The sequence below is a fragment of the Hemitrygon akajei genome, chromosome 28, assembly GCF_048418815.1.
Source record: "Hemitrygon akajei chromosome 28, sHemAka1.3, whole genome shotgun sequence".
Taxonomy (NCBI): domain Eukaryota; kingdom Metazoa; phylum Chordata; class Chondrichthyes; order Myliobatiformes; family Dasyatidae; genus Hemitrygon; species Hemitrygon akajei.
The window spans coordinates 14,094,873-14,110,330 of record NC_133151.1 but is presented as its reverse complement, the minus strand read 5'-3'; positions in this window follow the sequence as shown (position 1 = coordinate 14,110,330).

Genomic DNA, 15,458 nt, shown 5'->3' with positions numbered 1-15,458 from the left:
AGCCAGAATAGGATCCCTTTATTCCCACTCTCTGCTTAATGCCGACCAGCCAATGCTCCACCCACTCTAGTAACTTCCCTGTAATTCCATGGGCTCTTATCTTGCTGAGCAGCCTCGTGTCCAGCACCTTGTCAAAGGCCTTCTGAAAATCCAAGTACACCACGTCTACTACATCTCCTTTGTCTACCCTGCTTGTAATTTCCTCAAAGAATTGCAGTAGGTTTGTCAGTCAGGATCTTCCTTTCAGGAAACCATTCTGGCATTTGCCTATCTTGTCATGTGCCTCCAGTTACGCCGTAATCTCATCCTTAACAATCGATTCCAACAACTTCCCAACCACTGATGTCAGGCTAACAGGCCTATAGTTTCCTCTCTGCTGCCTCCCACCCTTCTTAAATAGCAGAGTAACATTTCCAATTTTCCATTATCCGGTACAATGCCAGATTCTATCGATTCTTGAAGGATCATCGTTAATGCTTCTGCAATCTCTTCAGCTACTTCATTCAGAACCCGAGGGTGCATTCCATCAGGTCCAGGAGATTTATCCACCCTCAGACCATTAAGCTTCCTGAGCACCTCCTCAGTCGTAACTTTCACTGCACAAGCTTCACTTCCTGACACTCTCGAATGTCCGGTATACTGCAGATGTCTTCCACTGTGAAGACTGATGCAAAATACACATTCAGTTCACATATGTTGTGTCCAGGTTAGATCCTCAGAGATCTCGACACCCAGGAACTTGAAATTGCTCACTCTCTCCATTTCTGATTCTTCTATGAGAACTGGTGTGATTTCCCTTGTCTTACCCTTCCTGAAGTCCACAATCAGCTCTGGTCTTATTGATATTGAGTGCAAGGTTGTTGCTGCAACACCACTCAATTAGCTGATATATCTTGTTCCTGTACGCCCTCTCGTCACCATGTGAGAATCTGCCAACAATAGTTGTGTCCGTAGCAGATATATACATTTGAGCTATGTCCAGCCACACAGTCATGGGTGTAGACAGAGTCGAGCAGCGGGCAAAGCACACACCCTTGTGGAGCGCCAGGTTTGATTGTCAGCAAAGTGGAGGTATTATTTCCAATCTTCACAGATTGTGGTCTTCCGGTTAGGAAGTCGAGGATTCAACTGCAGAGGGAGATACAGAGGCCCAGGTTGAATCAGAGCTGCAGGGATATTTGTGTTAAGTGCTGAGCTCTAGTCAATGAACAGTATCCTGACATTAGTAGTTATGTTGTCTAGGTGATCCAAGGCCACAAGGAGAGTCAAAGGGATCATCGCGTCCACCATAGACCCATTGTGGCGATAGGCGAATTGCAGTGGGTCCAGGTCCTTGTTGAGATAGGAGTTAATTCTAGCCATAACCAACCTCTCAAAGCATTTCATCACCGCAGATGTGAGTGCCACTGGGCAATAGTTGTTAAGGCAGCTCACCCTGCTCTTGGGCACGGGTATAATTGTTGTCCTTTTGAGGCAGGTGGGAACTTCCAGCTGTAGCAAGGAGATGGAAACTGTCTTTGAACACACCCCTCTGCTAGTTGGCTGGCACCAGTTTTCAAACTCCATTGGGGCCTGTCACCTTGCGAGGGTTCACCCTCCTGAGGGACAGCCTGACGTTGGCTGCTGAGACAGAGGATGCAGGGTTATCAGGTGCTTCCCCTGTCCATACCTTCTGGGTCCACACTATTGGTGCCGCAGTGCTCGGGGAATCGAAGTACAGCCGGGTGATCGGACTTTCGAAGTGTAGCAGTGAGATAGCACGGTAAGTGCTCTTGATGGTGGTGTAACAGTAGAGGAGCAGAGAAACGAGCCTTCCCACACTCCCACCCACCCAAACACACAGACAGGCCGCTAACCCCAGGACAGATCACCTCTGATCCTCAGTCCTTGGCCCTGGAATCTCTGACAGTCTGGCCTCACGCTATCAGAGGTGTTCCCTACGTCCCTCCCCCCAGCTTCTGTCCCACCGAAAACCAACTTCCTTTTCTTTCTGTACTGTTCTGACAAAGGGCTAATCGTCTTTCTCTCTCCACAGATACTGCCTGACTTGTTGAGTTCTTCCCGGTTTATTTCGGGTCCTCGGCACCTGCGGTTGCTGCGACTTTTGAGGGGAGTTAGAACCGTCGCTGCTTTAATCAGAAGTCTACATAACTCAGACCAGTGACATTGTCTCATTAATTTTCGATGGGCTCTGATTAAAATCCAGGAAAAAGCATAATTTATCCCTTGACTCACCTAGCACAAATATATTGAAGAGTAAATTATCGAAACCATGTGGCAGCATGGCAACAGTGGTTACCTTGTCGTTATTACACCTCCAGTGGCCCGGGTTCAGTTACTGCCGATGCTGTAAGGAGGTTGTACGCTCTCCCCGTGACTGCGAGGGTTTCCCTGGGTCCTCCGGTTCCCTCAGACACTTACACAGGCACAGACACACTCACTCACATTCACACACACACACTCACACAGACACACTCACTCACATTCACACACACACACTCACACAGACACACTCACTCACATTCACACACACACTCACACAGACACACTCACTCACATTCACACTCACTCACATTCACACACACACTCACATTCACACACACACTCACTCACATACTCACACTTACACAGACACATTCACACACACTCACACACATACTCACACATACACAGACACATTCACACACACTCACACACATACTCACACTTACACAGACACATTCACACACACACACTCACTCACACACATTCCCACACACTCACACACAACTACTCACTCACATTCACACACACTCACATACATACTCACACTTACACAGACACATTCACACACACACACTCACTCACACACACTCACTCACATACTCACACCTACACAGACACATTCACACACACACTCACACACATACTCACACTTACACAGACACATTCACACACACACACTCACTCACACACATTCACACACACTCACACACATACTACTCACTCACATTCACACACACACTCACACACATACTCACACTTACAGACACATTCACTCACATTAACACACACTCACACTTACACATTCACACACACTCACACTCACTCACCACTCACACTCACACACAGACACACATACACATACAGACACACAGGCACCCACACACAGATATATACACACAAACATACATACACAGGTAATCACACACTGACACATACACAAACATACACAGTTACAAGTACACACAGAGATATACACATTTGCAGAGACATGCAAAAACATGGACTCACACACAAACATACAGATACAGGCACACACATTGACCTACACTCACAGACACACACACAAACACACAGAGACAAAAACACAGACATACAAACATACATAATTACAGACACTCACACATATACAGACACACACTGACATATAAACAAACACACATGGACACACAGATATAGAAACAGATACACATGGACACAGATACACAAAAAGTCTCACATGGACACTCAGACTCACATGGACACATAAACAGACACACATGGACACACAGATATATGAACACTCACATGTATACAGACACACATGGACACAGACACACACTGACCCTTTCCCCTCTCCCTGACACACACAGACACACACTAACACATAAACAGACACATACTGACCCTTTCCCCTCTCCCTGACACACTCAGACTCACATGGACACATAAACAGACACACATGGACACACAGATATATGAACACTCACATGTATACAGACACACATGGACACAGACACACACTGACCCTTTCCCCTCTCACTGATGGCCACCAGTTGTTTCTGTGATGTCTGTGCAGTTTGGAGTGAATCGCTGCTCCTGACAGAACTCCCTTCCCGTTAACCAGGGGTGTTCCCGCTCTATTTATAATGGGCTCGGGGGAGCTGGTGTACCGGTACCTGCTCACAGGTTTGCCTGAGTGTGTGGGTACAACACCGAGAGTCGAGCGATACCGGAGAGGCATCTGGGGCCCTTTTCGTTCCACCGCACCAGAGAAAGAGGCTCAGGAAATCTCATGACCTCCTTTGAAGTCCCAGTGGGACATTAAAAGTGCCAGAAATCCAGTCCTTCAGCTGACAAAAATCCCCAATTCTCAACTAAATGTCTCCCTAAATGGCCTCTCAGAGGGGCTTTTGGATTAACCTGGGTCAGTAACCCCAGAGGTGGGGGTTTGGGAGGGGCTGAGTGGGCTGGGTCAGTAACCCCAGTGTGTATTGTAGACAGTACAGACTGCAGACACTGTGAGCCGGTGGTGGGAGAGGTGGGGGTTTGGGAGGGTCTGGGTGAGTAACCCCAGTGTGTATTGTAGACGGTACAGACTGCAGACACTGTGAGCCGGTGGTGGGAGAGGTGGGGGTTTGGGAGGGGCTGGGTCAGTAACCCCAGTGTGTATTGTAGACGGTACAGACTGCAGACACTGTGAGCCGGTGGTGGGAGAGGTGGGGGTTTGGGAGGGGCTGGGTGAGTAACCCCAGTGTGTATTGTAGACGGTACAGACTGCGGACACTGTGAGCCGGTGGTGGGAGAGGTGGGGGTTTGGGAGGGGCTGGGTCAGTAACCCCAGTGTGTATTGTAGACGGTACAGACTGCGGACACTGTGAGCCGGTGGTGGGAGAGGTGGGGGTTTGGGAGGGGCTGAGTGGTCTGGGTGAGTAACCCCAGTGTGTATTGTAGACGGTACAGACTGCAGACACTGTGAGCCGGTGGTGGGAGAGGTGGGGGTTTGGGAGGGTCTGGGTGAGTAACCCCAGTGTGTATTGTAGACGGTACAGACTGCGGACACTGTGAGCCGGTGGTGGGAGAGGTGGGGGTTTGGGAGGGGCTGGGTGAGTAACCCCAGTGTGTATTGTAGACGGTACAGACTGCAGACAATGTGAGCCGGTGGTGGGAGAGGTGGGGGTTTGGGAGGGTCTGGGTCAGTAACCCCAGTGTGTATTGTAGACGGTACAGACTGCGGACACTGTGAGCCGGTGGTGGGAGAGGTGGGGGTTTGGGAGGGGCTGGGTGAGTAACCCCAGTGTGTATTGTAGACGGTACAGACTGCAGACAATGTGAGCCGGTGGTGGGAGAGGTGGGGGTTTGGGAGGGTCTGGGTGAGTAACCCCAGTGTGTATTGTAGACTGTACAGACTGTGGACACTGTGAGCCGGTGGTGGGAGAGGTGGGGGTTTGGGAGGGGCTGAGTGAGTAACCCCAGTGTGTATTGTAGACGGTACAGACTGTGGACACTGTGAGCCGGTGGTGGGAGAGGTGGGGGTTTGGGAGGGTCTGGGTCAGTAACCCCAGTGTGTATTGTAGACGGTACAGACTGCAGACACTGTGAGCCGGTGGTGGGAGAGGTGGGGGTTTGGGAGGGTCTGGGTCAGTAACCCCAGTGTGTATTGTAGACGGTACAGACTGCAGACACTGTGAGCCGGTGGTGGGAGAGGTGGGGGTTTGGGAGGGTCTGGGTGAGTAACCCCAGTGTGTATTGTAGACGGTACAGACTGCGGACACTGTGAGCCGGTGGTGGGAGATGTGGGGGTTTGGGAGGGTCTGGGTGAGTAACCCCAGTGTGTATTGTAGACGGTACAGACTGCAGACACTGTGAGCCGGTGGTGGGAGAGGTGGGGGTTTGGGAGGGGCTGGGTCAGTAACCCCAGTGTGTATTGTAGACGGTACAGACTGCGGACACTGTGAGCCGGTGGTGGGAGAGGTGGGGGTTTGGGAGGGTCTGGGTCAGTAACCCCAGTGTGTATTGTAGACGGTACAGACTGCGGACACTGTGAGCCGGTGGTGGGAGAGGTGGGGGTTTGGGAGGGGCTGAGTGAGTAACCCCAGTGTGTATTGTAGACTGTACAGACTGTGGACACTGTGAGCCGGTGGTGGGAGAGGTGGGGGTTTGGGAGGGGCTGGGTGAGTAACCCCAGTGTGTATTGTAGACGGTACAGACTGCGGACACTGTGAGCCGGTGGTGGGAGAGGTGGGGGTTTGGGAGGGGCTGAGTGAGTAACCCCAGTGTGTATTGTAGACTGTACAGACTGTGGACACTGTGAGCCGGTGGTGGGAGAGGTGGGGGTTTGGGAGGGGCTGGGTGAGTAACCCCAGTGTGTATTGTAGACGGTACAGACTGCAGACACTGTGAGCCGGTGGTGGGAGAGGTGGGGGTTTGGCAGGGGCCTGGGTGGCTAATCACAGTGTTCCCTCACTCTCCTGGCCTGTGCCATGTAGATGGTGGGAAGTCCTTGGTATGTCAGGAGGTGAGTCCTTCATCACGCTTTTCCCCACCCCTGACCTGCTCCTGTAGCCATGGGTTTTCAATGAAAAACGGGTTCACGGGCACCTACATGCAGAAAGCACACAGAACATCAGTTAGACGTGTTCAAAGTTCAAGGTCAATTTATTACCCAAGTACATGTATGTCGCCATATAGTAGCTCGGGCCCCTCCAAGTCCAACCCTTTGTCCCCGTGGAGAGAGACGGGAACGGGTAAGGCTGTGGTGAAGCTGTGTAGGCCGATCCCCTGTACAGTGGATGCAATGGATTACAGAAACATTGATCAACCCCAAACATGCCATCAAGTCTGGCCGATGGAGACGGGAGGTCATCGAAGGTGTATGTTCCACTGGGAGCTAAGGGCCTCAGGAAGTAAGCAACTACCTTGAGATTAATTTTCTTATAGGGGCTTTCGCAGTTGATCAAAGAAATGCGACAGAACAAACAACCAATGTGCAAAAGAAGACAAACTGTGCAAATACAAAAAATAGAAAGTAAATAAATAATATAAAAAATGAGTCCATTTATTTAAGAATCAGTTCATTATTTGGACGAGTGAAGTTATCCCCTTTGGTTCAGGAGCCTGATGGTTGAGGGGTGATAACTGCTCCTGAACCTGGTGGTGTGGGACCTGAGGCTCCTGTACCTCCTGCCTGAGGGCTGAGGGGTTATAACTGCTCCTGAACCTGGTGGTGTGGGTCCCGAGGCTCCTGTACCTCCTTCCTGATGGCGGCAGTGAGAAGAGAGCACGGCCTGAGCGGTGGGGGTCCCTGATGATGGATGCTGCTTTCCTGCGACTGCACTCCGTGTGGATGGGCACTGGTGTGGAGGGATTACTCAGCAACTGTGCACCAAGAACGCAATCAGATTCAAGCCCCTGGTGGTGGCAGAGGTAGTCCACAGTTGCTGCTGCTGAGGGACGGTTTTAGGGAAGTCACCGTCTCTGAACCTGGAGCAGCACATAAGATGCTGGAAGAACTCGGCAGGTCAGGCAGCCTCTGTGGAGGGAAATGGACAGTCAGCGTTTCAGCTCAAGACCCTTCACAAATGCCTTGTGGCTTGATCCAGAATGCAGCGTCTGTGCCTCAATATTCCTGAAGCTGGTGGTACACAGGATGTGTACCAGGCCCCGTTCTCCTGCCTTCTCCCACAACGCTTGATGATCAAGAACCTGTCAACCTCCACTTCATATACTCAATGACTTGACCTCCACAGTACTGTCGAGGAACAGAGGGATCTTGCGGTCCACGTCCATAAATCCCTCTAGGCTGCTGCAAATTGGGTGCTTAAAAATGTGTTTGGCGTGTTGGCCTTCGTTAGCTGGGGGATTGAGTTCAAGAGCTTTGAGGTAGGGTTGCAGCTCTATAAAACCCTGGTTGGACCACACTTGGAGTATTGTGTTCAGTTCTGTATAGAAAAGATGTGGAAGCTATAGAGAGGGTGCAGAGGAGATTTACCAGGATGCTGCCTGGTGAGGAGAGGTTGTAATAAGAGGTTGAGCGAGCTTGGACTTTTCTCTCTGGAGTGAAGGAGGATGAGAGATGACTTGATAGAGGTCTATAAGATTAGAGGCACAGATTGAGTGGACAGTCAGAGACTTTTTCCCAGGGTGGAAATGGCTAATACGAGGGGGCATGATTTTAAGGTGATTGGAGGAAAGTATAGGGGGGATGTTAGGGGTAGTTTTTTTACACAGTGGTGGGTTTGTGGAACACACTGCCAGGGGTGCTGGTAGAGGCAGATACATTAGGTACATTTAAGAGACTCTTAGACACATGGATGATGGAAACATGGAGGGTTATGTAGGAGGGATGGGTTAAATTGATCTTAAGAGTAGGCTAAAAGGTTTGCACAGTATTGTGAGCCGAAGGCCTGTACTGTATTGCCCTATGTTCCAGGTTCTACAGTCAGTGACCTCCTGTACCTAATCAGAATCAGGTGTCATATCACCGACATACGTCATATTTGTCAACTTAACGGCAGCAGGACACAGCAAATAGAAAAAAAACTGAATTACAGTAAGTATATTCACGTATATTGTGATGCCCCGGGGGGGGGGGGGGGTGCATAGTCGACAGCTGGCCCTGCATCTCTAATGACCCACACTGTTTATTGCTCTCGTGTTAAAATGTTTTTGTGGGATTATGGTGCGAAGTTCAGTTCATTTATTGTTCCACCTTAGCTTGGGTTATGGTTATTTGTTTGTGTATTTGTGGGCCACCCTGACTGTAACCGGGGTGTGTAATGGTCACCTCCCTGTCTGCGTGAGACTGGTTGGGTTCACTCTCCAGGTCATGGTGCCCGGTCTGTTTTGTGTTTATCACAATAAAACAGTTATTGAGTTAAAGAGCTTCCTCATCTGTCATTATGGACCAAATGCTCGCCACAATATTAAATAAATATATTAATTTAGTAGTGCAAAAATAGAAATAAAAAAGTAATGAGGTAGTGTTCATGGGTTCAATTCAGAAATCTGATGATGGAGGGGAAGAAGCTGTGTCTGAATCGTTGAGTGTATGTCTTCAGGCTCCTGTACCCCCTCCCTGATGGCAGAGGGGAAGAAGCTGTGTCTGAATCGTTGAGTGTATGTCTTCAGACTCCTGTACCTCCTCCCTGATGGTAGCAATGAGAAGAGAGCATGACCTGGGTGATGGGGGTCCTTAATGATGGAAGCTGCCTTTTTGAGGCATCGCTCCTTGAAGATGTCCTGGACACTACGGAGGTTAGTGCCCATGATAGAACTGAGTTTACAACTCTGCAGCTTATTTCAATCCTGTACAGTAGCCACCCCACACCCGTGCCCCCTTGCCCTCCCATGCCAGACGGTGATGCAGCCAGTCAGAATGTCCTCCACGGGACATCTTTTTTGCACAGCAGGGGAATTAAGGGTTATGGGGAAAAGGGGGGTAGTTGGAGATGAGTCCATGGCCAGATCAGCCGTGATCTTATTGAATGGGGGAGCAGGGTCACAGGCCGGATGGCCGACTCCTGCTCCGATTTCTTATGTTCTTATCTGTTGAAATTTTTGAGTGTTTTAGCTGGCGTACTAAATCTCCTCAAACTGCTAGTGAAATATAGCCGCTGTCTTGCCTTCTTTATGGCTGCATCGATATGTTGGGACCAGGTTAGGAACTCGGAGATATTGACACCCAGGAACTCAGGGTAAAGTGGCCACGGAGTGTATGTTTGTTGTCTCATGCTGAGGTAGCTGATCCTCCAAGGTTTCATGTGTTGTGCATCCAGAGATGCTCTTCTGCACACCACCGTTGTAACGTGTGGTTATTTGAGTTACTGTCACCTTCCTGTCAGCTTGAAGCGGTCTGGCCGTTCTCCTCTGACCTCTCTCGTTAACGAGGCATTTTCACCCACAGAACTGTGGATCACTGGATGGTTTTCTGTTTTTTTGCACCATTCTCTGTAAACCGTGGACACTGTTGTGTGTGAAAATCCCAGGAGATCAGCAGTTTCTGAGATACTCAAACCACCCCATCTGGCACCAACAATCATTCCATGGTCAAAGTCACTTGGATCATATCTCTTCCCATTCTGATGTTTGGTCTGAACAACTGATCCTCTTGACCATGTCGGCATGTTTTTATACATTGAGTTGCCTCCACGTGATTGGCTGATTAGATATTTGCATTAACGAGCAGGTGTACAGACGCATCTAATAAAATGGCCATGTCTCTGTACCTCCTACCTGACAGTAACAGCGGGTAAAGGGTGAGAGGCTCAGACCTTGTGCTGTTGAAGGTGACCTTTCCTCCCCATAAGCTGATGATGATAATTTTCCATAAGATCACAAGACATAGAAGTGGAATAAGGCCATTCAGCCCATTGAATCTTCTCCGCCATTCCATCATGGCTGATTTATTATCCCTCTCAATCCCATTTTGCTGCCTTCTCCCCATAGCCTTTGACGCCCTGACTAATCAAGAACCTGTCAACCTCCGCTTTAAATATACCCAATAACTTGCCCTCCTTGTCAGGAGCAATGAATTCCACAGATTCTCCAGCCTCTGGCTGAAGAAATTCCTCCTCATCTCTGTTCTAAATGGATGTCCCTCTATTCTGAGGCTGTGCCCTCTGGTTTCAAACTCCTCACTATAAGAAACGTCCTCTCCACATCCAATATTCAATAGGTTTCAATGAGTTCCCCTCATTCTTCTGAATTCCAGCAAGTACAGGCCCACAGCCAGTAACGCTCCTCAGCCATTAACCATTTCATTCCTGGAATCATTCTCACGAACCTCCTCTGGACTCTCTCCAATACCAGCACATCTTTTTTTTTAGATAGGAGCCCCAAACTGCTCACAATACTCCAAGTGTGGCCTGGCCAGGGCCTTATAAAGCCTCAGTTTGTTCTGTGGTTCTCAGCTCTCTTGGCCATACCATATGACAGGAAAGGCACATGTAATGATGTGAGGCATGCTGCCAAGTCCTACCGTTTTGTGTCAACTGTCTGACGTTTTGCAAGCATTTTGACACCAATGCAAGATGGAGGCTTTAACACTGACACTTTTCAGCAATCTTATCATTAATCCACCCTTATATATCCATTAACCTGGTCCAACCACGTAGATCCATGACCAAGAATTCACATCAGCACTTCTACGTCCCTAGAAGGCGAAGGAAATTCAGCATGCCTCTGTATCTATCTACGTAATCTTTACAGATCCCCATCAAAGCTAAAGATGGCGCCAGAGGTTTTTGTGTACCTGGGTGCCGTTGTTCGTGAAACAGTTTAAATTCTTCACTTTTCGTGTTCTTTTTCCAGGTTGCTGGGATCCTGTCACATTCCATGACAGAAATACAGAAAACCTATGGCACAATACAGGCCCTTCGGCCCACAAAGCTGTGCTGAACATATCCTTACTTTATAAATTACCTAGGGTTACCCACAGCTCTCTATTTTTCTAAGCTCCATGTACCTATCCAGATGTCCCTCAAAAGACCCTATCGTTTCCGCCTCCACCACCGTTGCCGGCAGCCCATTCCATGCACTCACCACTCTCTGAGTGAAAAACTAACCCTTGACATCTCCTCTGTACCTACTCCTCAGCACCTTAAACCTGTGTCCTCTTGTGTTAGCCATATCAGCCCTGGGAAAAAGCCTCTGTCTATCCACACGATCAATGCCTCTCATCATCTTATACACCTCTATCAGGTCACCTCTCATCCTCCGCCGCTCCAAGGAGAAAAGGCCGAGTTCACTCAACCTGTTTTCATAAGGCATGCTCCCCAATCCAGGCAACATCCTTGTAAATCTCCTCTGCGCACTTACTATGGTTTCCACGTCCTTCCTATAGTGAGGCGACCAGAACTGAGCACAGTACTCCAAGTGGGGTCTGAGCAGGTTCCTATACAGCTGCAACATTACCTCTTGGCTCGTTATCTACAGCTGCAGCTCAAACTGTGTTTATTCATGGCGGTGTCTTCTTGCACTCAGAACTTGCCAAGCGGCCTGGCGTACGACATCTCCAGGTGCGCCTGAAAGACGTGCGTCTCTGGGGAGCGGCCCCGTGGACCCGATTCCTCACTGCTCTCGCTGACTGAAGCATCGCAGGAGATCGAAATATCGAGACAGCCGGCAGGCGGTGTACGCTACTGTTGAAAGAAAGCCTCTTCACGCGAGCAAACACTCTCTCCATCTTGATTGTGAATGAGGGTCTGCTGTTCCTCAAATCGGGGAACTCGGACAAGAGACACAGCAGACTGTAACACAGAGGGAGAGCGATTGCTGCTGGTCTCCCCTCTCGCTGTGCTATCTCCCTCCTTCGCTAGTGAGAGGGAGCCTGTCTGAGATTTCCAAGTGCTGGGATGGATGGAGGTTTTCAATGGAGTCTACGTCATGGTCTCTGGGGCTTTGCTATTGTTTGCATGGTGGGTGGTGGGGAAGGGGGAGGAGTTTGTGAATATTTGGCACGTCACCAAAAACACACGCCAATTTCTACAGATGTACCATGGTGAGCATTCTGTCTGGCTGCATCACAGTCTGGGATGGTGGGGGTGGGGGTACTGTACAGGATCGAAATAAGCTGCAGAGAGTTGTAAACTCAGTCAGCTCCATCATCAAGACAAGTCAAGTCACTTTTATTGTCATTTCGACGATAACTGCTGGTACAGTGCATAGTGAAAATGTGAAAACATTTTTCAGGACCATGGCGTTACATGACACAGTACAAAAACGAGACTGAACTACGTAAAACACAACACAGAAAAAAACTACACTAGACTGCAGACTCACCCAGGACTGCATAAAGTACACAAAACAGTGCAGGCATTACAATAAATAATAAACAAGACAATAGGGCAGTAAGGTGTCAGTCCAGGCTCTGGGTATTGAGGAGTCTGATAGCTTGGGGGAGGAAACTGTTACATAGTCTGGTCATGAGAACCCGAATGCTTCGGAGCCTTTTCCCAGACAGCAGGAGGGAGAAGAGTTTGTATGAGGGGTGCGTGGGGTCCTTCATAATGCTGTTTGCTTTGCAGGTGCAGCGTGTGGTGTAAATGTCTGTAATGGAGGGAAGAGAGACCCCGATAATCTTCTCAGCTGTCCTCACTATCTGCTGCAGGGTCTTGTGATCCGAGATGGTGCAATTTCCGAACCAGGCAGTGATGCAGCTGCTCAGGATGCTCTCAATACAACCCCTGTAGAATGTGATGAGGATGGGGGTGGGAGATGGACTTCCCTCAGCCTTCGCAGAAAGTAGAGATGCTGCTGGGCTTTCTTTGCTATGGAGCTGGTGTTGAGGGACCAGGTGAGATTCTCAGCCAGGTGAACACCAAGAAATTTGGTGCTCTTAACGATCTCTACTGAGGAGCCGTCGATGTTCAGCGGGGAGTGGTCGTTCCATGCCCTCCTGAAGTCAACAGCCATCTCTTTTGTTTTGTTCACATTCAGAGACAGGTTGTTGGCTCTGCACCAGTCCGTTAGCCGCTGCACCTCCTCTCTATAAGCTGACTCGTCGTACTTGCTGATGAGACCCACCATGGACACCAGCCTCCGTAGTATCCATGACATTTTCAAGGAGCGATGCCTCAGAAAGGCAGCGTCCATCATTAAGGACCCCCACCATCCAGGACGTGCCCTCTTCTCATTGCTACCATCAGGGAGGAGGTACAGAACCCTGAAGACACCCACTCAATGATTCAGGAACAGCTTCTTCCCCTCTGCCATCTGATTTCTGATGGACATTGAATCCACATACACTACCTCACTACACTTTAATTTCTATTTTTGCACCAATTTATCTATTTACTATTTAAATATACTTACTGTAATTCCCATTTTTCTATTATTCTCTATTGCAATGTACTGCTGCCACAAAGTTAACAAATTTCACCAGATATTTCATCAGACCTGAATCCAATTCTCTGGGTAACATCTCTCTTTGGACTGTCTCTGAACACATCTACATTTTAATTAGCTGAGACTTCAGTCCACAGCCAGCCACTCTAGCGCCGAATTGGGCACTGATCGATTCATATCTTTCAGATGTTCCTGAGAGAAATCAGTGTCGGGAGTCCCTGCTGGAGTGAGTGATAATCAGTCCGTGCTTTCACCCAGTGCCGCCCTCGTCCCAAAGCGGAGATGCTGGGCTACAGTGACAGTACGGGAAGGAGCGTCAGCTTTGGACGGAGCAGGTTGAAGACATCAATTAGAGAATGGCCTGCACAGACAGCATGGTGGGCCTGAGCCCCTCCCAGCGCTCCCCATCCTACCTGTCAGCATCGTCCTCTGTCCCGTACCCTCAAGGTCTCATCCAGCACTCCAGCTTCAGGCAAGATTCAAATTGATTGATAACACGTACCTCAGTGAAATGCATCGTTTGGATTAACAACAGACACACCCAATGATGTGCTGAGGGCAGCCCACAAGTGTCATCAGACATTCTGACGTTGTGTGTGTGTGTGTGTGTGTGTGTGTGTGTGTGTGTGCGTGTGTGTGTGTGTGTGTGTGTGTGTGTGTGTGTGTGTGTGTGTGTGTGTGTGTGTGTGTGTGTGTGTGTGTGTGTGTGTGTGTGTGTGTGTGTGTGTGTGTGTGTGAGTGATGGGTGGATCCAGGTGAGGAGGGGTGAGAGCAGATGGAGGGGGGAGAGTGGGAATAATGGCAGAGGCTGGGAGGTGATGTGGATCCAGGTGAGGGAGGAGCGACAAAAAGATGGAGAAGGGGTGAGTAGGGATAGTGACTGAGGGTAAGAGGTGAGTGGTGTGGGTAAGAGAGGGCTGCGAATACATTCAGATACTATCAGATTCTGTTGTTTATCGTGCACGCGGAAAGATCCTGTCATGAACCCTTCGGGCATGTGCACCTGTATTTGTTAACTGCCATCTTATCTAGTGTCGTTAAGCCCTTAAATTTTCTCTTTAATCTTGTCAAGTGTATTGTGACTGGCACGGGTTTTCAGCGTACGGTGATTATTTAAAGAAGACTCCCTATTAGCGCAGATCACAGGGTCCTCGTGTTTCAAGAGAGATTTGTCTCGTGGGGTCACTCAAAGCTCAGTTAGAATTTTGATGAATAAACTCCTGTTTCTGTCTCAACGTGGGAGTCTGTCGGGATTCCGATGAATGAACTCCTGTTTCTGTCTCAACGTGGGAGTCTGTCGGGATTCCGATGAATGAACTCCTGTTTCTGTCTCAACGTGGGAGTCTGTCGGGATTCCGATGAATAAACTCCTGTTTCTGTCTCAACGTGGGAGTCTGTCGGGATTCCGATGAATAAACTCCTGTTTCTGTCTCAACGTGGGAGTCTGTCGGGATTCCGATGAATGAACTCCTGTTTCTGTCTCAACGTGGGAGTCCGTCGGGATTCTGATGAATAAACTCCTGTTTCTGTCTCAACGTGGGAGTCTGTCGGGATTCCGATGAATAAACTCCTGTTTCTGTCTCAACGTGGGAGTCTGTCGGGATTCCGATGAATGAACTCCTGTTTCTGTCTCAACGTGGGAGTCCGTCGGGATTCTGATGAATAAACTCCTGTTTCTGTCTCAACAATAGACAATAGACAATAGGTGCAGAAGTAGACCATTCGGCCCTTCGAGCCTGCACCGCCATTCTGAGATCATGGCTGATCATCTACTATCAATACCCGGTTCCTGCCTTGTCCCCATATCCCCTGATTCCCCTATCCATAAGATACCTATCTAGCTCCTTCTTGAAAGCATCCAGAAAATTGGC